Source organism: Lagenorhynchus albirostris, chromosome 10, assembly GCF_949774975.1.
Source record: "Lagenorhynchus albirostris chromosome 10, mLagAlb1.1, whole genome shotgun sequence".
In the NCBI taxonomy this organism is placed as follows: Eukaryota; Metazoa; Chordata; class Mammalia; order Artiodactyla; family Delphinidae; genus Lagenorhynchus; species Lagenorhynchus albirostris.
The window spans coordinates 23070854-23096571 of NC_083104.1; the positions used below are offsets into that span (position 1 = coordinate 23070854).

Genomic DNA, 25718 nt, shown 5'->3' on the forward strand with positions numbered 1-25718 from the left:
CTGCAGTGAACATTGTGGTACATGACCAAGAGGGCAAATTGTGCATATAGTATGCAATGCAAAAATGCCCCTACTCATGAATACCATGCCAAAGGTCACTCAACTAAAACATGTTCTTACAGTCAGCGAGCTAAAAAAAAAAAAGTGGTTTCTAAAGTGCTTTCACCTGGGGAAAGGAGCAAAAATGTGGAATCTATCCATTCCATTTCCAATGTATAGTACTGTGTAGATACGGCAGGAATGCTGCCCCACTTTGGATGACCTTGGGAGCTAAACTTTCTGTATGTATTATTTTTTACTTCAAGCAGACCTGGGTTTGAGTGCCAGCTCTGCCAATTTCTAGCTATTTAATTTCTGAAAACCTTACATTCCTTATCTGTAAGATGGGGGTATCAATTTGATAAAGTATTAATTGATAAACTGCCTGGCACATCGGGAGGGGTATAGGAGTACAATAAATGTTAACTATGAATGTTGTTGTTGTTATTGTTACTAATCCACCATCCATGTAACATTTCTCACTAAAATATAGCATTTCTCATCAAGAGGGTAGTGAAAACTTCTGAGAGTCAGTGAAATGGTAGAAATGATGAGTTCCAGGGACTTTCAGCCTCAGTCAAATTCTAGTTCTGACGTTTATTACCTGTGTGTTAACTGCTCTCTGCCTCAATTTTCTGATCTGTAAAATGGGGATTAATCATCACAGTAACTACCTCTTATGGTTATAGTTAGGATTAGATGAGATGTAAAGTGCTTAAGGCAATGCCTGGTGCAGAGTAAGTACTCAATACATGAGAGCTGGTAATACTGTTAGTATGAGTCACAGCTGTAGGAAGTGTTCTTGTTGGAAATCTGCTTTTTAGTCTGCCGGTGAGATGAGGTGAGGAGGGAGTCTTTATAGAAATGTACATAGATCCTCATAATTCACACATGATCTGTCACTAGCCCTATCTCAGTTGAAAGGATATCTCAGTAGAATTAGATTAATATCCCAGTTATTAGTGGTGAAGCTTGGTGTCAAAAATCATATTTATTCCTCAAGGCAAAAATAAGCCTGCTCTGTATATGAGGCCACTGGTCATAGGCCAGATTTGCTCATTCAGTATGAAATATTCCAGACCAACAGATTCGTAAGTATATATTACAGCCCAAGTTTACTGATAGTAAGAAAAACTCATTTAGGTCTATTTTTGTACATTAGGCAAGCCACTGCTTTAAATACTAACTTGTCTGCTTTTTGAATTGAATTCACATTTATTTCTGCGATTCTGATAAACTGCTGTCCTTAGTTGCAAACCCTTGACTCCACTGCCATCATCACGTTTGCAGCACTGACCCTGGGTACAGAGCCCTGGGCTTCTCACTGTACAGTTACCTGGAAATCTGTTTTCCAGGTGATTGCGATGCACACTCAGGTTGGAGGACCCCAGGGGTAATGGACATGTGGTGAACTGTAGATTCGTTCCACTGGGTTTTGAATCCCAATGCTACAACTCTTTAGCTGTGTAAACTTAGTAAGTTACTTCATCACCATACCTCTGTCTCTTCTTTTATAATGCAGGGCAATAATAGTTCCTCCTTTTTTAACATTTATTTATTTTATTTATTTATTTTGCCTGTGCCGGGTCTTAGTTGCGATACTCAGGATCTTTATCTTTGGCATGTGGACTCTTAGTTGCAGCGTGTGGGATCTAGTTCCCCAACCAGGGATCGAACCCGGGTCCCCTGCATTGGGAGCACGGAGTCTTACCCACTGGACCACCAGGGAAGTCCCTATAGTTCCTCCTTCATCAGATTGTTGTAATATTTAAATGAGATAATACATGTAAACCACTTAGTATCTGGCATACAATAAGCACTCAAAAAATGTCTGTTGTCATGACTACAGTAATCCCATTTCACAGATGAGGAAGTTGAAGATAAGAAGATGAGGGGGGTAAGAAGATTTCACTGACTGAACTGACATTTAAATTAGGGCTTATGACCCCAAAGTCCTCACCGCATTCTGAAAATAGATCAGATGATATTAGGAAGGGTTGAGATGGGGACCATACCCCCAAACAGGATTGACCAAATTCAGTTTTCCGGTGTTTTCTAAGTGATCTCACTCAGTGAAAACAACTCTTGGCTTGGGTACCAGTCAAAAGAAGAGTCTAGCTTTAAGTGTTGCTACTTACCTAGTTATTCTCTCTACCAGCCTGTGCTCAGTGAACCCTTTCCAAGAGCCCCACCTCATCTGGGAGGCTGAGAGCAATAAAGAGTCTGTGTGCTCAGTTCACACAAGCAATAGAATTTTTAAAGTTTCCTCTATAACCTTTGAAAATCTTTAGAAAAACAGGTGAGGGGCCTGAAAGAAAGGCAAACATGGGAGTAATAAGAAAATCTATCTCCTCAAGCCATCCTGAGGATTAACTGAGATCATGTCTACAGAGTGTTTCTAGGTACAGTGACTGGCAGTTACTAAGTAGTTAATAACTGACAGCTTTGCATGAAGGAATGCAGTCAAACCAGCCAGAAAAAAATGTCCTTCTCTAACTCAGAAAAGGCTTATTTCATTCTACTTGGGATGATAAAATTCCTTTAAAGGGCAAAATCAGCACCCAGTATATGACCCTTTAAGACTGAGGCCCATGGCAGGTGCCAACTTCCACCTTTCAGCAAAGGCCAAACTGCCCTTAACTCAGGTGCTGACCATGGGGCAGGGAACTGCCAGGCCACTCACCTTGACATTAGGATTCCTCATATTTTAGTGGATTTAATCAGCAGCTTTCTTTTTCAGTAACTAAAATCTGCATTCAGTGTGGCATCTCCTTTGCTGTGGTTTCTGCCATCCACACTGTGATGAGGGCCCTTCTAGGCAAGCAAATGTCTGGTTTTATCGATAGGGTCTCCCAGACCTGCGTTCAGGTCCTTTCTTCAACTTAATAAGCTGTGTGCTCTTCAGCAAGGTGCTTGACCTCCCCAACTCCTCATCTTCTTGTCTGAAAAAGGAAGATAATGATAATGATACATACTTCAGGGTTGTCAAGGTTAAAAAAATAATGAACTGAGAGATGAGAGGTTTCTCAGAGCGCCAGCTCCTTGTAAATACTAGGTAAAAGGTGATCGTTATTATTGTTTTAATTGGTATTATTTCTGCTTCTGGTACAACTATATTTTAAATTTTCTTATAGATGAGGAAACAGAGGTGAAATGGAGATAGTAAGAGAATCTACCATTTGGAGTTAATGGAAGGAATAGTATAGATGCACACTCTGTTGAACTTCTTAAGTGAATGTTCATTATAAACAATAGCTAGGGAACAGACACCAAAAACAATGGGAACTACGAACCTGCAGCCTGCAAAAAGGAGACCCCAAACACAGTAAGTTAAGCAAAATGAGAACACAGAAAAACACACAGCAGATGAAGGAGCAAGGTAAAAACCCACCAGACCTAACAAATGAAGAGGAAATACGCAGTCTACCTGAAAAAGAATTCAGAATAATGATAGTAAAGATGATCCAGGGGGCTTCCCTGGTGGCGCAGTGGTTGATAGTCCGCCTGCCGATGCAGGGGACACAGGTTCGTGCCCCGGTCCGGGAAGATCCCACGTGCCGCGGAGTGGCTGGGCCCGTGAGCCATGGCCGCTGAGTCTGCGCGTCTGGACAGCGGGAGAGGCCACAGCAGTGAGAGGCCCGCGTACCGCAAAAAAAAAAAAAAAAAGATGATCCAAAATCTTGGAAATAGAATAGAGAAAATTAAAAAAACATTTAACAGGGACGTAGAAGAACTAAAGAGCAAACAAACAATGATGAACAACACAATAAATGAAATTAAAAATTCTCTAGGAGGGATCAATAGCAGAAGAACAGATAAGTGACCTAGAAGATAAAATAGTGGAAGTAACTGCTGCAGAGCAGAATAAAGAAAAAAGAATGAAAAAAACTGAGGACAGTCTCAGAGACCTCTGCAACAACATTAAACGCACCAACATTCGAATTATAGGGGTCCCAGAAGAGGAAGAGAAAAAGAAAGGGACTGAGAAAATATTTGAAGAGATTATAGTTGAAAACTTCCCTAATATGGGAAAGGATATAGTCAATCAAGTCCAGGAAGTGCAGAGAGTACCATACAAGATAAATCCAAGGAGAAACACGCCAAGACACATATTAATCAAACTATCAAAAATTAAATACAAAGAAAACATATTAAAAGCAGCAAGGGAAAAATAACACACAAGGGAATCCCCATAAGGTTAACAGCTGATCTTTCAGCAGAAACTCTGCAAGCCAGAAGGGAGTGACAGGACATATTTAAGTGATGAAGGAGAAAAACCTAAAACCAAGATTACTCTACCAAGCAAGGATCTCATTCAGATTTGATGGAGAAATTAAAACCTTTACAGACAAGCAAAAGCTAAGAGAATTCAGCACCACCAAACCAGATTTACAACAAATGCTAAAGGAACTTCTCTAGGCAGGAGACACAAGAGAAGGAAAAGACCTACAATAACAAACTCAAAACAATTAAGAAAATGGGAATAGGAACATACATATTGATAATTACCTTAAATGTAAATGGATTAAATGCTCCAACCAAAAGACATAGACTGGCTGAATGGATACAAAAACAAGACCCATATATATGCTGTCTACAAGAGACCCACTTCAGACCTAGGACACATACAGACTGAAAGTGAGGGGATGGAAAATGATATTCCATGCAAATGGAAATCAAAAGAAAGCTGGAGTAGCAATTCTCATATCAGACAAAATAGACTTTAAAATAAAGACTATTACAAGAGACAAAGAAGGACACTACATAATGATCAAGGGATCAATCCAAGAAGAAGATATAACAATTGTAAATATGTATGCACCCAACATAGGAGCACCTCAATACATAAGGCTAACAGCCATAAAAAGGGAAATCGACAGTAACACAATCATAGTAGGGGACTTTAACACCGCACTTTCAACAATGGACAGATCATCCAAAATGAAAATAAATAAGGAAACACAAGCTTTAAATGATACATTAAACAAGATGGACTTAATTGATATTTATAGGACATTCCATCCAAAAACAACAGAGTACACATTCTTCTCAAGTGCTCATGGAACATTCTCCAGGATAGATCATATCTTGTGTCACAAATCAAGCCTTGGTAAATTTAAGAAAATTGAAATCGTATCAAGTATCTTTTCTGACCACAACGCTATGAGACTAGACATCAATTACAGGAAAAACTCTGTAAAATATACAAACACATGGAGGCTAAACAATACACTACTTAATAACCAAGAGATCATTGAAGAAATCAAAGAGGAAATCAGAAATACTTAGAAACAAATGACAGTGAAAACACGACAACCCAAAACCTATGGGATGCAGCAAAAGACATTCTAAGAGGGAAGTTTATAGCAATACAATCCTACCTTAAGAAACAAGAAATATCTCAAATAAACAACCTAACCTTACACCTAAAGCAATTAGAGAAAGAAGAACAAAACCCCCCAAAGTTAGCAGAAGGAACGAAGTCATAAAGATCAGATCAGAAATAAATGAAAATGAAATGAAGAAAATGATAGCAAAGATCAATAAAACTAAAAGCTGGTTCTTTCAGAAGATAAACAAAATTGATAAACCATTAGCCACACTTATCAAGAAAAAAAGGGAGAAGACTCAAATCAATAGAATTAGAAATGAAAAAGGAGAAGTAACAACTGATACTTCAGAAATACGAAGGATCATGAGAGATTACTACAAGCAACTCTATGCCAATAAAATGGACAAGCTGGAAGAAATGGACAAATTCTTAGAAATGCACAACCTGCCAAGACTGAATCAGGAAGAAATAGAAAATATGAACAGACCAATCACAAGCACTGAAATTGAAACTGTGAATAAACATCTTCCAACAAACAAAAGCCCAGAACCAGATGGCTTCACAGGCGAATTCTATCAAACATTTAGAGAAGAAGTAACACCTATCCTTCTCAAACTCTTCCAAAATATAGCAGAGGGAGAAACACTCCCAAACTCATTCTACCAGGCCGCCATCACCCTGATACCAAAACCAGACAAAGCTGTCACAAAGAAAGAAAACTACAGGCCAATATCACTGATGAACATAGATACAAAAATCCTCAACAAAATACTAGCAAACAGAATCCAACAGCACATTAAAAGGTTCATACACCATGATCAAGTGGGGTTTATTCCAGGAATGCAAGGATTCTTCAATATAAGCAAATCAATGTGATACACCATATTAACAAATTGAAGGAGAAAAACCATATGATCATCTCAATCGATGCAGAGAAAGCTTTCAACAAAATTCAACACTAATTTATGATAAAAACCCTGCAGAAAGTAGGCATAGAGGGAACTTTCCTCAACATAATAAAGGCCATATATGACAAACCCACAGCCAACATTGTCCTCAATGGTGAAAAACTGAAACCATTTCCACTAAGATCAGGAACAAGACAAGGTTGCCTACTCTCACCACTATTATTCAACATAGTTTTGGAAGTTTTAGCCACAGCAATCAGAGAAGAAAAAGAAATATAGGGAATCCAAATCAGGAAAGAAGAAGTAAAGCTGTCATTGTTTGCAGATGACATAATACTATACATAGAGAATCCTAAAGATGCTACCAGAAAACTACTAGAGCTAATCAATGAATTTGGTAAAGTAGCAGGATACAAAATAAATGCACAGAAATCTCTGGCATTCCTATACACTAATGATGAAAAATCTGAAAGTGAAATCAAGAAAACACTCCCATTTACCATTGCAACAAAAAGAGTAAAATATCTAGGAATAAACCTACCTAAGGAGATGAAAGACCTGTATGCAGAAAATTATAAGACACTGATGAAAGAAATTAAAGATGATACAAATAGACAGAGAGATATACCATGTTCTTGGAATGGAAGAATCAACATTGTGAAAATGACTATACTACCCAAAGCAATCTACAGATTCAGTGCAATCCCTATCAAACTACCACTGGCATTTTTCACAGAACTAGGACAAAAAAGTTCACAATTTGTATTCAAACGCAAAAGACCCTGAATAGCCAAAGCAATCTTGAGAAAGAAAAACGGAGCTAGAAGAATCAGGCTCCATGACTTCAGACTATACTACAAAGCTACAGTCATCAAGACAGTATGGTACTGGCACAAAAACAGAAATGTAGATCAATGGAACAGGATAGAAAGCCCAGAGATAAACCCACATGCATATGGTCACCTTATTTTTGATAAAGGAGGCAAGAATATACAGTGGAGAAAAGAAAGCCTCTTCAATAAGTGGTGCTGGGAAAACTGGACAGCTACATGTAAAAGTATGAAATTAGAATACTCCCTAACACCATACACAAAAATAAACTCCAAATGGATTAAAGACCTAAATGTAAGGCCAGATACTCTCAAACTCTTAGAGGAAAACACAGGCAGAACACTCTATGACATAAATCACAGCAAGATCCTTTTTGACCCACCACCTAGAGAAATGGAAATAAAAACAAAAATAAACAAATGGGACCTAATGAAACTTAAAAGCTTTTGCACATCAAAGGAAACCATAAACAAGACCAAAAGACAACCCTCATAATGGGAGCAAATATTTTCAAACAAAGCAACTGACAAAGGATTAGTCTCCAAAATTTATAAGCAGCTCATACAGCTCAATATCAGAAAAACAAACAACCCAATCCAAAAATGGGCAGAAGACCTAAATAGACATTTCTCCAAAGAAGAGATACATATTGCCAACAAACACATGAAAGAATGCTCAACATCATAAATCATTAGAGAAATGCAAATCAAAACTACAGTGAGATATCATCTCACACCAGTCAGAATGGCCATATCAAAAAATCTAGAAACAATAAATGCTGGAGAGGGTGTGGAGAAAAGGGAACCCTCTCGCACTGTTGGTGGGAATGTAAATTGATACAGCCACTGTGGAGAACAGTATGGAGGTTCCTTAAAAAGCTACAAATAGAACTACCATATGACCCAGCAATCCCACTACTGGGCATATACCCTGAGAAAACCATAATTCAAAAAGAGACATGTACCAAAATGTTCATTGCAGCTCTATTTACAATAGCCCGGAGATGGAAACAACCTAAATGCCCGTCATCGGATGAATGGATAAAGAAGATGTGGCACATATATACAATGGAATATTACTCAGCCATAAAAAGAAACGAAATTGAGCTATTTGTAATGAGGTGGATAGACCTAGAGTCTGTCATACAGAGTGAAGTAAGTCAGAAAGAGAGAGACAAATACCGTATGCTAACACATATATATGGAATTTAAGGGAAAAAATGTCATGAAAAACCTAGGGGTAAAGCAGGAATAAAGACGCAGACCTCTTAGAGAACGGACTTGAGGTTATGGGGAGGGGGAAGGGTGAGCTGTGACAGGGCGAGAGAGAGTCATGGGCATATACACACTAACAAACGCAGTAAGGTAGATTGCTAGTGGGAAGCAGCTGCATGGCACAGGGATATTGGCTCGGTGCTTTGTGACAGCCTGGAGGGGTGGGATGGGGAGGGTGGGAGGGAGGGAGACGCAACAGGGAAGACATATGGGAACATATGTTTATGTATGACTGATTCACTTTGTTATAAAGCAGAAACTAACACACCATTGTAAAGCAATTATACCCCAATAAAGATGTAAAAAAATAAAAAAAAAAAAGAAGATGTGGCACATATATACAATGGAATATTACTCAGCTATAAAAAGAAACAAAATTGAGTTATTTGTAGTGAGGTGGATGGACCTAGAGTCTGTCATACACAGTGAGGTAAGTCAGAAAGAGAAAAACAAATACTGTATGCTAACATATATATATGGAATGTAAAGGGAAAAAAAGGTCATGAAGAACCCAGGGGCAAGACAGGAATAAAGACACAGACCTACTAGAGAACAGACTTGAGGATATGGGGAGGGGGAAGGGTAAGTTGTGACAAAGCAAGAGAGAGGCATGGACATATATACACTACCAAACGTAAGGTAGATAGCTAGTGGGAAGCAGTCGCATAGCACAGGGAGATCAGCTAGGTGCTTTGTGACCACCTAGAGGGGTGGGATAGGGAGGGTGGGAGGGAGGGAGACGCAAGAGGGAAGAGATGTGGGGACATATGTATATGTATAACTGATTCACTTTGTTATAAAGCAGATATTAGCACACTGTTGTAAAGCAATTGTACTCCAATAAAAGTGTTTAAAAAAAAAATAGCTAATAACGACCGTCGTATTGCTTTCACTTACTTTTTACACATCTGACCTGTATCTAGGTTGAAATACAATGACCAGCTGGAAAAGTACCACAGTCAGGGTTCCATTAGTAGTAATGGCTGTTGGCTGACCCAGAACATAAAGTTTTTCAGGGCATGAAGTTATGTTTGTCTTCTAGCTTAGTTTGACAGATTGTTTTAAAGGGTCTCGTATTGTCATACTGAAAAAAATCATCAAAGTGTGCTAAGAAAAGGATATTTGGGGCAGGTTAGAGCACTAAAAATGCCTCCCCCAAATAACCCTTACTGTGCAGCTACTCCTTATCAGTCCTGCCAGGAGTGCCATAAATCACCTCTAAATTGACTGTTATGTCATCCTTGGGCATCGGGAATGACAAATAATCTGTGGCCGCCTCCTAGATTCCAAGGAGATCGTTTTCTTGCTCATGTCAACTCAAACCAAAGTACTTAGGAGCAGTGCTGAATTTATGCTCTACCTTTTTAATCTCCCTCTCCCTATTTTAATGGAATAAACAATGAGTATTAGTTCCTGCTTCCTGACATAATGATGGTGGATGGAAATGTGGTTAATTCAGAGATGCTCTCATTGTCTTCAACTCTGTTTGAAACTACACACAGAGTGGTAAGAACCTGCCCAGAATACATATTTTTACAGATATCTGAAGGGGACAACCAAGGAGTAAAGAGAATGAAACCATGAGTAGCTAGTGGCCCATCCTTGGCCATAAAGTGTGATAATAACAGATTTCAAGAGTGATCTTCCTATGACATGCAGTCAGTCCATCAAATGCTTCTGAGCAGGTGGAAGTGAAAAGTTATTCAAGGGTGGTGCTAAGTACCCTTAATGAATTATTTATCTTAAACAAACTTGCATGAACCAGAGCGCTCAACTGAAAGCCTATCAGCCAGAAGGAGGCCACCGAAGAGCCCGGCTATAGATCTCAGTGATGGTTTTAAATGCTGTGTTTCATGCCTCACATCAGGTGGGAGACTGCCACGCTGGCTCTGACTCATTTCTTAGTTGCAGTCTACTCCCATTCCCACATGGATGGCCATCTTAGAGCTTTTTCCATCGTGCAGCTTTCAAACAGCTGCACTCCTTGAAATGAAAATTACTGGGGTCACTGGCTTCTTATTTTAGGGGCTATGAGCGGGGCGAAGCAATGTCCCATGCGCTTCCGAGTGCCAGTGGTGCCCTAAGTCATAGATTCCAAAGGCAAAAGGAAGGAGAGAGGGTGGAAAGTTCCACATTGTCTAAGAAGAGGTCAGTGGTAGAGAGAAACAGCAAGAAGGAAGAAGCGTTATTTGGAGAACAGTAAATGCCACCCAGAGTTATGTAAGGTGTTAATGTCATGGACTGCTCACCTCAACTCAAGGTGGGTTTCGGAGATGGATATGTTAAGTGTAATTAATTTACACAGACCTAGGAATCAAAATACACGTACCTGGGACACTGTCACCTGCTGGTTGTCCAATAATCAGTAGCTGAAATCAGTAGCATTGGATGGAGTTGAATTGAAACTATTTGACTCTACACTTACCATCAGCTAATTGTTTGGGGGAAATACTATGAATACCTAACATTTATTGAGCAATCAATAAATAGTAGCTGTTTTGGGTTTGTGCATGCATTGTCACATTTAATCCTCTAAACCATAAGGAAACTCGGGCTCAGAAGGGGCTAAGCAACTTTTTTCAGGGTCATATAGCCAGGAAGTAACACAGCTATGACTTGAACCCAAGCAATTCTCTTGCTAGCCCTCTTCAGGTCTATGCCATATTATCTAGCACTAGTTCCTTAATTTGTCAAAAGGTGACCATGACCCATGCTTTACCCAGCTCACAAGGTTATTACTGATTTCAGTGAAAAAAAGACAGGGGCCCAAAGCGAGAAGTCAAGTGCTACCAAAATGAAGCACATCATTACTATTTGCTAAGTCCAGTCTGCATTCGTGGTTAAAGAGGATGGGCTTCAGGGGCAGATATCTGGGAGTGGATCCAAGCTTTGGTTTTGCCGCTTCCCAGCTATGTGACCTTGGGCAAATTATTTAACTTCTGTGAGCCTCAGTTGGCCCATTTGTAAACTGCGAATAATAATGGTCCCAACCTCATAGAGGTTTTTGGGGGGCCTAAGTGAGATAATGCCTTTAAGATGTTAAGCACAGTGCCTTAGACATGGTCAGCATTCAGGAAAGAGTAACTTCTATTTGTATTATTTTCCTGTCCCTTTACGTTAGTTCTCTCCAAGCACTGGCTAGGCTCTGGTTTAAAAACCAGTAGCTGGAGCATCCCACACCTGTCCCTGAGCAGCTGATGAGCCACAGACACTCTGATTACACTCCTGCAGCACTGAATTAGCGCTTGAGACCTCCTAGACCATCTTGATGGCTAGATTGACAGGAGCAATGATTGCTCAGCCTCTAACCATGATGACAGCAAAGCCTCAATGTTACCAAAACCACCCAAGTGACTATCTTTGGAGTCTAAGTCTTTGTAGGACTATCTTTCTTATCTAAGTAAAACCTACTGCCCCTTCCTTCCTGGAGGAAATTTGTCACCTCCTTCCATGCACCATATTTAGGGGACTGTTGCTAACAGCTATGCTTCATTAGAGAAATTAATATACCTTTTGCTTTCATTTTGGCCCTGTTTTTCCCTTAGAATGATTAAAAATCTAATTTATAGTTCAAAAGAGGGTATGAAGCTTTCAGCCTGCGTGACCTCATGAAAAAATACTCCTTCTAGAGGGACACCTGAAATAAAGTTCTGTGCTCATTTATTTGATAAAATATCTATGGAGCACCTATTATATGCCAGACATTTGGTACATTGTTGAGTATGACATAAGCCCTGGCATCAAGGCACTTCTGATCTTTTTGGAGCAGCAGATCTTACTGAAATAGTTGGCCTGATTTTTTTTGTCTAGGTGTCCCTGCCCTGTCTTAACTCCTTCCTAGACTCCAGCTTTCAAGGGGTTGCCAGGAGGAGCTTCCTAGGGTCATGCTACTCCTTTCAGTGGCTTCATATTGACTACTAAAAAAGAAGAAAAGTCTAACTTCTTGGTGTGCCACTGCAGACCCTGCACCATCTGGCGCCTACTGCCACACCCACCCTAATCCCTCCTCCTTCCTCTCCTAAGTCCTCTTCTAGCCAGTATGAACAGGGGGCTGCTCCCCAGCAGGACAGGGTTTGTGTGTCATGTTCACCATGCCTACAAAGTGGGGGAGCTCTTGGGCTCCATTCCCTACATGTGCCTGAGTGCCCTGACTTGTCATCCACGTCTCTGTCTGGTGACCTTCCCATGAACCTTTCATGCTACAGATCCTGACCTTTAGGGATACTACCTCCTTGGAACCGTCACTGGATTATGAAGCCTTCTCTCACTTGATTATAAATTTTTATTACATATTAGCTTTCTTATCTACCTTTCCTACTGCATCCAGTGCTAGATTACAACAGAAGCTGAATAAATGAATGAATGAATCAATCAATCAGTAAAATACAAAACTCATCATCTACAACCATAAAATAATGGTCCTGGCACTCTGATAGTGATACTTGTGCTAACAAGGTATAAGCTCTTTCCATTACTTCAAATGTGCTAATGTTGACACTTCAACATTAGCTCAGATAGTTGAAGATCCAAACTCCGGACCTGAGATTCAGAAGTCCCTGTATGCAGCTGCAATTCTTGGTCCTCTGACCTTGACCTTGATTTTGGAGAGAGTGTGATTTGAAGCCGGAATCCACTGACCAGAAGTTAAGGAGATCATTTATTTGAGAATGTGGGGCATTTTAGAAGATTTAACATGGTGTAGGCGTTTGGTACATAAAGGGACATTTTCAAATTCTCATCTCTGGGATGTATAAGGTAGTGAAAGAGCACTAATCTTGATGGGAGAAAACCTGACTTCACATTTCCCCTTTTATTTTATCTGCACGTTTGATAATGCACAAGTTTTTATGTGTATACTTTTGAGCTTCTCTGGCCCTCAGTTTTGCAAAATGTGGGGGATTAGACCGAATTATTTTTATCTAAAGTTCCTTCCAGCTTTAAAGCTTATTTCTGAATGTATTGCATGAATGTATCAAGCAATATATGAATGTATCAATTGAACATGAGAACATATTCTGTACCAAGCCTTGTGCGAGCTCCTGGGGAGGGCGGGACAATCTGGACAGACTCACTCATGACGCTCAAATGGAACTTACACTTATATTTAGTGACATCCTCTGATTTAAATCTGCCAGAAAGCTGAATTTAGAAGATTAAGAGAAAAGTATAGTTTCTGCTCAGCTAGGCAAATACATATTTAATTGCTAATGTATATTATAACAAAAATGTCCAAATTGGGTGATTTTTCTATAATAAAAAGAACAAAGGACTTCAGTTTGACCCCTTGAAACCCCCCTTAATCATTCCTTTGATCAGGATTTCCCCAGAGGGACTCAGTCAACCTCCTAGAATTGTCTTCCCTGGCTCGCACCTGCCTCTATGCTGATGGAGCCCGGGCAGCCTATCAGGTGCTCAGTTTGGGAGAGCACATTTAAATTATTAAATTATTAATTATCACTGTGCCAGCCTGCCCCTCCCCACTCACTGCATTATCCTTCTCAGGGTTTTAAACTTTCTCCTCTTTTGATTCTTAGGGGAAGAGACATTAAGAGGGAAAAATACATGCCAAAGCAGAGCTCACCAATTGCTTACAAATTAAACAATTTCTAGTTGTTTCTAGGCCTGCATTTCAGTGAGTTTAGGAAGGATAAAAATGTTAAGAAACTCTGCCTTTCTGTCTTGATAAAGCAAAGCAGTGAACTCAAGCATATATCTCCCACCCTGGTTCATATTATCTCTGTAGGATGTTCTATTTTTGATTTTTTTCAGAAGCAAGGACACAGGTTTTGTGTATTTATCATGCAGCCTCAGAAGAGCAAAACAGGTGTCTCCAATATAAGATCATCTCAGCTACCTTATCCATAAGACTGCAAACCTTATTTGTATTCATGTTGTAATTACTTGCTTTTATTTTTATGTATGCATTTGTGCAGTTCTGCAGTACAGAACTCTACAAGGTGAGAAGTTGAACACGTGTGGTGGTTTATAGTCATATGAAACATCTGAGGCTTAAGTTAAACCATGATTCGATTGTGTGGTCCTTTGAAAGGCTTCAGCAAAATCAGTAAATTATTTCAGGTTATTTCAGTGTGGGATGAAACTTCTTGTTTCCCAGTTTTTTAATCCATTTTGATAAAGAATAAGAAGTGGAAAATGCTCAAAAATTCTGTCAATTGTAAAATTAAATGAAAACCTAGGAATGGAATTTCTCCTGGTTAAAAAAAAAAAAAAAACTCCTTATGGAAAAGAAAAATGCAGTACCATAATGCTATGCTTACAAATACAGTTTTTCCTTCCACCGGATTCATCCAGGTGACAATTTTTAGACCAATGATGAGGGTAAAGGTAAAGTAGAAAACAGTGTCATTACTGGTTAGCGTGAATCATTGGTCATGGCGTACTTTGCTCTCCTCACTTCTGCCATGCCCCTCACTGCTCATAAGTCCCCCTTGATAGCAACTTTTCTTGCCAAAATACCTGGACAGGTGCTTCCCTACTCCAACTGATTTTCATTTGTAGATTTGAACTTTTTTAAAAAAATTTAAACGATTGTTCTTACAAAACTTTGTATAGTATAATTTCTTTATCTTTAATGATTTTTTATTGGAAATGTTCTAGTGCTCTATAAAGTGTTGGGTTATTTATCACTTTTTAAAATTCTTGTTCCATGTATCATTTTTTTGGTATAGATTATCTAAATCTTGGACCTTTAGTTTGGAATTCTCATTTCACTGATATCCAATGTATATACCTTTAATTCACTTTTAGAATTTAAAATCATGAGATGGCACTATCATTTAATAAGTGTAAAACTCAACTAAATCACTACTAGCCAGGGCTCTCCAGAGAAACAAAACCAATAGGATATATAGAGATGTATATAAGAGGAAGTTTATTATAGAAATTGGCTCACACAGTTATAAAGGCCAACTAATCCCACAACGTGCCATCTGCAACCTGGAGAACTAGGAAGGTTAGTGGTCAATTCAGTCCAAGTTCGTAGGCTCCATAACTAGGAGAGTCAGTGACATAATTCCCAATCCTAGGTCGAAGGCCTGAGGACGGAGGGGCTGCTGGTTTAAATCCCAGAGTCTGAAAGCCTGAGAACCAGGAGCTCTGATTTCTGAGGACAAGAGAAGATGGATGTCCCAGCTCAAGAAGAGAGAGGGAATTCGCCCTTTCTTTGCCTTGTTCTATTCAGGCCCCCAATGGGTTGGATGATGCCTGCCTACACTGGGGAGGACACATCTCTTTACTCAGTCCGCTGAATCAAATGCTAATCTCGTCCAGAAACACCCTCATAGCCACTCCCAGAAGTAATGTTTTAGCAGCATCTCCTAGCCCAGTCAAGTTGATATAAAAGTAACCATCCCAATCACTATATATTAATTGCCACTTTTGGCCCTTACAACCTTGCTGGGTTGATGACCTGTTCATTCACCTAGCTGTCTTGACAACAAATAGTTATTGAGAAAATGGCCATAAGATGCAGGTAATATGCTAGATCCTGAGGATACAAGCTTAAAAGTGATTGTACCTGCCTCTAGGAGCTTAGAGATGTGACACTGTCACCCCCATGTTCATTGCAGCATTATTCACAATAGCCAAGATATGGAAGTAATCCAGACATCCATCAACAGAAGAACAGATTAAGAAAATGTGGTAAGTACATACAATAAAATATTATTCAGCCTTAAAAAGAAGGAAATTCTACCCTTTACAACAACATGGATGAACCTGGAGGACATTGTGTTAAGAGAAATAAACCGTTCTCAGAGGACAAATACTGTATGATTTCACTTATACAAGGTATCTAAAATAATCAAACTCATAGAAACAGAGAATAGAATGCTGGTTGTCAGGGGCTGGGGGGAGGGGGAAATGGGAAGTTTTTATTCCAAGGGTATAAAGCTTCAGTTATGCAAGCTGAATAATTTCTTGAGATCTGAGCATGACATTGTGCCCACAGTTAACAACCAGTGTCGTGAAACTGCCAATTTGTTAAGCAGGTAAACTGCCTGTTAAGTGTTCTTACACACACACACACACACACACACACACATACACATATCCTCACGCACAGGCACATCCATACACACACACAAAGACACAGGGAGATTTTAGAGGTGATGGGTGCGAACATTACCTTGACTGTAGTGATGCTAACACCACATGGATACTATCATTGCATAGTTCCCAAATACTATGCCTATGTCCAAACTCACCAAATTATATATATTAAACATATACAGTTTTTAATAAAAACAAAACAGAACAAAACCTCAAAGGTGATATCTGTTATGTGACAAATAACCCATAGCAAGAGTAAATACTTTAGGAATTCACATGAGGAAACACTCACTTTGGGCTGGGGTCATCCATGAAGATTTCTTAGGGGAAGAATTTGAGTTGGAACGGAAGGATGCTTAGAGCATGACAAGCACAGGAGAGGAAGAAGGGCAAAGAGGTCAGACAGCATGGCATGTGTGGGGACCAGTGATGGGCTGCCTCACAGAGCTTGCTGTAGGGAGGGGGTACAAGTGTTGAAGAGCCGCAGCCTGGTTATGGAGGGCCCTGAACAGTAGAATGGGTAGTTAGCCTTTCTACCATAGCCAAATGAATGTTGAACTCCTTAAAATTAACTTCTATGAGTGATTTTATTCATGTTAATGAAATAGAATGGGTACTACAGCTCAACTTTTTCTGTCAGGAATGTTTAAACTGTACACATTGGTGAATGTGAAATGGTTGTTCTATTTGTCTCAACCAAAACCTGGAATTTCCACCGAGCACATCAACTGGCTTTATCACAGAAACACATAAATCAAGTATCATCTAAGCAACGCCAGGTTAGAGCCAGAGGGAATTTCAGTCTGAAGATATGTGTTTACAAGCTGTGAGTCTGCACTTAAGGTTTTAGAAAGTTAAAACTTAAACGTGTTGAAACTAAAAAAGGGTTTCGACATTTTTGACTAATTTGGCTAAATAGCCCATATTTAATTAATTCAATCTAACACTTAAAATTAGTACATGTCAACACAGACTAAAGCACTTCTCCAAAATTCTGTATCTTTTTTTTCCCTCTAGGAGCTTTTAATTACTTGAGATGACAATTTTTATGTATCTTTCCCTTCACAAATGGTAAGTAATGATGTTAGAAATAAACATAGAGAGTTGTCCTTCTCCAAATTACCAGCATAAATTATCAAACATTCCTAATTTTAATCAGAAAAACAGCCTTAATTTGGTTTCATTAGGTCTAAATTAGTGGACACGTCCCCATGTTCCTCATCACCATTTGGGGTCCCCCCCATTTTCTTCTTTTAAAGGGGATGGCAGAACAGATGTACATTTATTCCAAACTAGACTTGATAAAAGAATCTTTATCTCTCTCTGGAAATATAAACAATACTCGGATCCCATGAGTCCCATGACAAAAACAAGTTCTCGGTGTCTCCCCAAAGTGGATTATGAGGGATTGGCAAACTCCAGCCCATGGGCCAAGTCTAGCCCACTGACAGTTTTAATAAAAACACAGTCTCTGTAAAACATGGCCACGCTGACTGCCTTACACATTGCATACAACTATGTACTTTCATGCTGCTGCAGAAGAGCTGAGTAGTTGTGACAGAGACTGCGTGCCCATAGAGCCTAAAATATCAGTGATCTGGCTCTTCCCAGAAATGATTTACTGACCTCTGGATTAGATGACAGTATATCATTAGTGTTGTCACTATTATTAAACATTTTTACCTCATGTTACCTTCAGATTTCCAAAGCCCTTTTAGAAAGATTGCTTTTGAAACATCACCTAAGATAGCATATGCAAAAAAAAAAAAAAAAAAAAGTTGCTTCAGAAATTGGAAGGCCTTACAGAAATGGAAGTTTTCTGCTTTCTTAATATAAAGTCAGATTATACTGCTCTCATTTTACAAATGAAGAAGCTGAATCTAAAAAGAATCACTGCTTCACGTAACACCTGCCTCAGTCTTTTCTTGGGATTCCCAAACTGTGTCCCAATGAGTTATTAATGTGTGTGAGAAAGAAAACGTTTCTATGATCAAAAAGTATTTCTTTGTCTTGAAATTTATTACAGCTATAAATCCTAATATATTAACATATTCAGAGAATATATTAATTTCTCAGGTTCTGAGAAATTCTGCAGTGAAGAAACCAATTTAAACTTATTTTCCTCAGTTCTTTTCTAGTATTTTTTGAACAGAGACATACCTCCTTCACCTTCAAAATAAATTTCTTCACATCCCATGGAAGCAGTTGGGGAAACCTTGCTTTATACACTTTGGTACCTGAAAGAAAAGTTGACATTAGAACCCACTCCTTTATTTCCTGAAGCCCAGCTCTCCTGTTGTCACTTAGGATGCACTATTTCTTCTTTAAATGTGTAGATTTGCCACAAGAGACAATTGTGTACCTTTTCTAAAGTATATAAGGAATACATTTTAGAAAAGTAGAAAATTGAATAAGCAAAGGAAAATATAGAACACAAGAAACAGTATCCCCTAGCAACAGCTATTGTCTTTCGGTATAAATTCTTTCAGGATGTTCTCTGTGAAAATAAGCCATTTTATATAAAAATAGAATTTAGCATGCATTTGGTAGTTAACTTCATGTTTTTTCACTTAAATATTTAATGGACATCATTTAAAGTCAGTAAATATAGTCCTATGTTTTTAATAGTTGGAGTGTGATCCATTGTATGGATCTAATGCCGTTTTAAAGCAAATCTCCTATGGTTGGATATTTGGGCTGTTTCTACCTTTATTCAACCAGAAGAAATTCCTAAGGGGTGGCATTGCCGAGTTGGAGTGTTTGTTGTTAATGTCATTAAACATAAATGTTTGTCTTTTATGTTCAAGATCTACAGGACTCAGGTGACCATTCTGCCCCCACCCCCTGGGGCCTCACTGCACCTGAACAGTTGCCTCAAGCTGCTCTGTATTCCTGTTTATCTCCAGGCCTCAGACCACCTTCCCTTCACAGAGTTTCTGCGATCTGACCCTTGGTCATCTAGTAGTTTTATCTAGTACCTTTCATCTAGTAGTTTTGTCCAAGGATGTCTGTTATCCAAATCAGTTATTTCATTTGTAGATCAAAAGTCGGTATTTTTCTAATTCTACCATTTGGTCTCTAACTGATTTTTAAAATACAGCAATATGCAAAAAGGGAGACCTTTCCCAGAATCAGCAATTCAGTAAAGTAAACATTTGCAGCCTGGCCTCTTGGTGCCCAAGTTTGCTTTCATGAGAGACTCACACATGTCGGAGTCTCTCCAGGAAGCAGAGGCAGTACCTTTCAAGGCTTCCGGTCTAGCCACGGTGCTGGGGTTGGTTTCAAAATGTGGTTCCCATTGAAAAGTTCCCAGTAACTCCTTGTCAGTTAAGACATAACATCACAGTTACAAAAATGCTTAAGATCTCAATTTCTAACTGAAGTGAACTCTTCCTTTCATATGCAAACAATAGTGAACTTGTTGGTTCAAAAAATATAAAAATCAATGAGAAAGATTTAAGGGAGCAATTAATGAGATAATGTCTAGAAAGCAGTTTGAGCCCCTGGGAAGCAATGTGTTTATACCCATAAAGCATTTTTACCATTATGTTTGTACATGAGCCATAATAAATACAGTTGAATTCTTCTGTGAAATCAGTGCCTGAAGGTAGGGGAAAAGGAGTCAATATTTTGTGTCTATGTATCACAGAGATGTTTGTTCACATCCATGTGAATATTTATTTACAATTACTATTAGAGCACAAAACCTTCTTTAAAATGCGTTTGACTAATCTCAGGTTCAAGAAGAGTGACTTCTGGCAATCACCTTCACTGTTACCCTTGAAACTCAGGACTTGCCTATTATTTTAAAATTGTACTGTCATGTTCAGGTTGGCTTTAAGTCTTTTCAGGAAGATTCTGAAGAACCTTTGAACCTTTACCTATTTCTTTATTGACTTTGTGATTTATTTAAAGGACACTGGATTTCTTTATGCCATCCATCCCCCTACCTAGGACACTGTCTCCAAGTTACAGGTAAATACAGAAAAACTAAACTAGATATACTTCCTAAATTCAAAATGACTCTGACTGATTGTCCTTACCTTTGCCTAAATAGGAAACAAAGACCATGAAGAATTTTACAATAGCTTTGGTTCTAACTATGGGAAAGTCTAATCCTTTAATCTATCCGATAAATAGAAAAGATAGAGAAGTTGAACGTGTCATTTAATCTTGAGAGCCCATATTTTAGAGCAGTGCTTCTCAAATTTTAATGAGCATACTAATCATCTGGAGATCTCCTTAAAAAGCAAGCTGTGATTCAGTAGGTCAGGGTGGAGTCTGAAATTCTGCATTTCTAACAAATGCAGTGATGATAAAGCTTTTGGTTCACAGACCAAACTTTGAAATGCAAGGACCTAAAATATTTTAGAATACTGAGCTCATAGACCATTATTTGAATTGAGGTACACACTTGGAAAATATAAAGGCACACCTTTGCATGTGTATCATATACACATAATATTTGAAAGTTTGTCAAAATTTAGAACATACTCAAAAGTGAGATTTCAGTGTATGAAAGAGCAAATTATTTGCCAAATTATCCCTTTGAAAATGCATCTATGGTGCTAATATAGACATTGGAAAGAAAATTTGATGCTCCTGAAACTCACCACAAAAATTTGGAGTTTTTTTGTAGTGAGCTGACTAGTTTTTGAAGCATAACATGTGCTTATTTTGGAGTAGAAATAAGTCCATATTTCATAGAGAATCTCTACCAACTGCTTATTTGTTGTTGTTGCTGTTTTTTTTATAACATATCAATTTCCCCTTTGAGCTGACTTTTTTCTTTTTTAATTAGTTTTTTGCTTGTTTAAATTTGTTCTTCCCCCAGCTTTACTGAAATACAATTGACATACAACATTGTGTAAGTTTAAGGTGTGCAAAATGATCACCACTGTAATGTTAGCCAACACCTCCATCATGTAACTCACACAATTACTGTTTCATTTTTTGTGGTGAGAACATTTAAGATCTACTCTCTTAGAAATTTTGAAGTTTATAGTACAGTATTATTAACTATAATCACCATGCTATACATTAGATCCCCAGAACTTAATCACCTTATAACTGAAAGTTCGTATTCTTTGACACTGCTTATTAAAATTCTGTAGACACTTTGTCCCGAGATTAGTTAAGGGAAAAAAGTTCAGATAATTCATTTTGGCCAACATTTATTGAATGACTACCACGTGCAAGGAACTGTAAAAGACACTGAAGTTACCCTAAAGGCAAGTAAGACAGAGCCCATTGCTCGATCAGCAAATTAGCTAGTGGAAGAGAAAGATAAGCACACTGCTAGTGGTAATTCTGTTAGAACTACAGTAAGAAGGTAATAGTCAGCTAGAGCTGCTATAACAAAATTTCACAGGCTGGGTGCTTAACCAACAGAAATTTATTTCCTCACAGCTCTGGAGACAAGTCCAAGATCAAGGTGTTGGCAGGGTTGTTTTTTTCTGAGGCCTCTCTCTTTGGCTTACAGATGGCCACCTTCTCACTGTGTCCTCACGTGGTCTTTCCTCTGTGCTCACATCCCTGGTGTCTCTTTGTGCATCCAGATCCTCCTCTTATAAGGACATGAGTCAGATTGGATTAGGGCCTGCCCTCACAGCTTCCTTTAAACTCAGTCACTGCTTTAAAGGCCCTATCTCCAGATACTGTCACATTCTGAGGCACTAGGGGGTTAGGGGCTTCAACATGGGAATTTGGAGGGGACAAAAAACTTAGCCCATAACAGGAAGGCAAAAATGTTCTTTGGAGCAATGGACAGAAAACAATGAATTATTACTGGGGTCGAGGCAGTCAGATGAGGCTGCTTGGATGTAGCATTTGAGGCGACCCTCAAAAGAGGAATCAGATTTGGATTGCATAGGTTAAAAATTGAGGAAGAGTCAGGATCAAAAGTCAGAAGCATTATTTTAGAAATTTGTTTGAACAGTGAATCAGAAAACTTGGAAAAGCAGGGGAAAAATATCCCTAATAAAAGCCCCCTCCTGTACAATGATTGTTATTATTTTGTTGAATTTTCTTTCCATCTTTCTTACCTGTCTAGTCTTACATACAATCAATATGTATAGACACATTTGTAACTTTTGTTTATATTTTTTGACTGTATCTTCAGCATTCTACAACTTATATAACATTGTTACATTATATCCTAAGCATCCTCCGCATTTTAGTATATCTGTCAGAATTCATCCAACCATCCCCTTTTGTTGACAATTCAGCAGCTGATAATTTTATAAATATTATGAAGTTTTTGTAGTATTGGGTTATTTCATAGTGGTTACTGTCCCAGCAGTGATATCGATAGGGCATATTTTCAGAGATGTCTCATATTTGTTAAATGATTGGATAAAATGAACATTATTATACCCCCTGATATATATTGACAAATTACCTTCCTAAAAGACTACACCAATTTTCGTGTCACCAGCAGAGGGTGACAGCACCAGTTTTACGCTCAAAGTCACGTCCACTGTGCCTTCTCTGATGCCCTACAGTAGTCTACTGCTGCCCCAGGTTCTCCACCCGTGTCACCCTCTTTTGTTTCTTTCATGGCACTTAAGATTATGTAAAATTATCTTGCCTGGTGTGTAATCCTGCATACTGTTTTTCTCTCCCCTTCTAGAGAATAAGCTGCATCGTCGCAACAACCTTGTTTGTGTTGCTCCCTCCCTGGCACATTGTAAACACTCATAAGATACTTAATGAGTGAGTCCATTCTGCCAAAATGGTAGAGAAAAAAATGTTCTGGGTCCTATTAATTTGTTTTTTTAAAAATTGCTAACCTCATTAGTAATATATTATCAGTTGCCCATCCCCTTCTGTGAATTGTTTAAGTCAATGCAAACGCAAATATTGGCTGTGAACATGTAACATAAGATATACAGGCCAGCTGGCCTAGAGCTCACGCTATGGACTCAGTATTTTTCTAAAACACATGTGCCCATGTATTCTGAAGCTACACATATCAACCTGACCAGGGATTATAAGGGCATGGGTGGATGTAAGGAAAATGAGGTAAGAAAAGACTGCACATGAAAACGTGCTGGAAAACATAAGATGACAAGTCACTACCACCAGGGGAGGAACGGCAGGGGATTTTGTCTCTCGGGACATTTGGCAATGTCTGGAGACATTTTTGCTTGGGAGGGGAGAATCCTTGGCCATCACTGCGTAGGGACCCGAGTTGAGCCCCCGCCATACAGAAACCCTAATCTAGAGCGAGAGACAGGCATCAGTATTGTTTAAAAGCTTCTCAGATCATTCAGGTAATGTGCAGCCACGTTTGAGAACCATTGGCATTTTGAAGCAATGGTTCTCAGACATACCGTCAGCTGAGGGGCCTATTAAAATCCATTGGGAGCATTTAAAAACATGGATTCTCCGACCCTAATTAATGCTCTCCCTGGCCCCATCTCTTCACCAGTAGGTCTGAAGTGAAGCAGGTGAATCTACAGTTTTCAAAAGCTCACCAGCTGAGTCTACTGCACTTCTAGAGCTGGAATCAGGGTGAGTGGAGTGATTAGGAGCTCCGTGGAGGTGGGGGGGGAGGGGCGGGGGGAAGGGCGGGGGGTGTGGCTCTCTATTGCTCCCAGGTGTGTGCTTTTAGCAGCAACTCTGCTTGATTTTGCCAGAGTCGGGCTCAGCAGTTCATGTTGTAGTAAGCTAGGACACACACCGCAGGTGACTGAAGTGAGAGGGGCTGCTCTGGCCTGTGTGTTTTCAAGATGGCAAACCTGCTTGCCTAGGTGGCACTGGAGTCTGGAGACAGCAGGAAGAGAGACCACATTCACGTTGTTCAGACAACCTGTCCGCAAGGCCCAAGGAGCTCTGCTATTAAGCAGTGAGCACTCTGGCCCCCTTTCGCTGCCTGCATTGGACACGATGGAACTAGAAGCTTCTGAAAGCAGATGAAAGGTAAGACACTCCAGGGAAATGGCTTGTTCCAATTTACCCCATCACTCAGAACAGGATTCCAACAAAGGAGCTAACCCTTTGCATGACCCCCGCCCCTGGCTCCCTCTCCCACATATTCTGTGCCTAGCATGGGCTTTATTTCGAGATACTTTTCAAATATAACTTTATGATTTGAGGCTTCCAGATTCCCCACATAGTTCTCAGTTGTGCAGTGCTTGGCATGTTATCTGGGTCATCAAAGTGCTTGAGCTCACTCAAAATTTATAAGCAGAGGTGCCTTCCTGCTACCTTCAGAATCCCTGGAGCTGGGTGGATTTCAGCAGAGGCTGTCCACCTGCAGCACGAACTGCCTCAGGCTAGGGCTGAACAAGTGGCACTAAGATACATGCTCGTTGTGGTTTATTGAGCCTCTTGACACCATCTTTTAGGAAAATCAATGCTTCAGTCTTGCAGAGAACATGGAAATAAAGTGATAAAAATAAACCAAGGCCAATTGTTTCCTGATAGAAAAATGAGAGATGAATTAAGAACATTTATGATCAGCAACAGAGGGGTATTCGTGAGCTAAGGAGGATTTAGAAACAATGAAAACGGGCTGTGTTTGGTGACTCAGTGGTGCTAGCTGTTCTGTGCTCAGAGGACATCCTTGTCCCAAGTGTGCGGTCTCCTAGTTATTAATGGTGTTGTTTGGAATTTGTGCTTTGATCTGATTGAAACCAACATTGTTCCCTCAATCTCCCATCAGTTTTTTCTTGTGAAATAAACCTTTGTCTTAACTGAGTTACCTAACTGATAAAAGGCGATACTACTAATCATAATAAGGATAATAACAAACTATTACTGGTATCTCCTACGTATCTATTTATTATCTCATTTATTCAGCAGTTGGTTTTTTTTTTTGAGTATGTACTCTGCATCAGGTACTATTCTAGGCTCTGGGATACAATGTGACCAAGACAGACAATTCGCTGCCTTCTTAGAACCTACCAGTTCATCAGTTCAGTTGGGGGACAGAAGGTAAACAAACCAATGTAATATGATGTCAAATATTAATAAACGAGGAATAAAGCAGAGAAACAGGATGGCAAGTGAATGGGGTACAGTTTACGTGGGGAGGTCAGAGAAAGTCGCTCTGAGATGGTATCTAAGCAGAGGGAAAGAACTACTCTATGACAAAACAGAGACCCAGGAATGATGTCATTTGGGAGGCTGCAAGTATATTGGAAAAAGCCTGATCTTTGAAAGCAGGAATCCTGGGATTCTGGTCCTGGCTGCATTTCTGATTAGCTGTATGGCTTTGAGAAGTTAAGTACTCTCTCTGTGTATTCTGATTTCTCCAGG

At 39.3% G+C, this 25718-nt stretch overlaps 1 long non-coding RNA gene across 4 annotated transcripts in view; it reads left to right on the plus strand.

Annotated features, from left to right (window-relative positions):
• LOC132526857 (uncharacterized) overlaps positions 1-25718 on the plus strand; it is a 56236-nt gene that overhangs the window by 16018 nt on the left and 14500 nt on the right. The window contains exons 3-7 of one of the 4 annotated variants that reach the window (XR_009542726.1): positions 15974-16046; positions 17472-17525; positions 20370-20429; positions 23887-23969; positions 24209-24377. This is a non-coding gene — a long non-coding RNA (uncharacterized LOC132526857). Of the gene's footprint in view, positions 1-15973; positions 16047-17471; positions 17526-20008; positions 20430-23886; positions 23970-24094; positions 24378-25718 lie in introns of those variants that run through there. The other 3 variants (XR_009542723.1, XR_009542725.1, XR_009542724.1) reach the window with 3 other exon arrangements.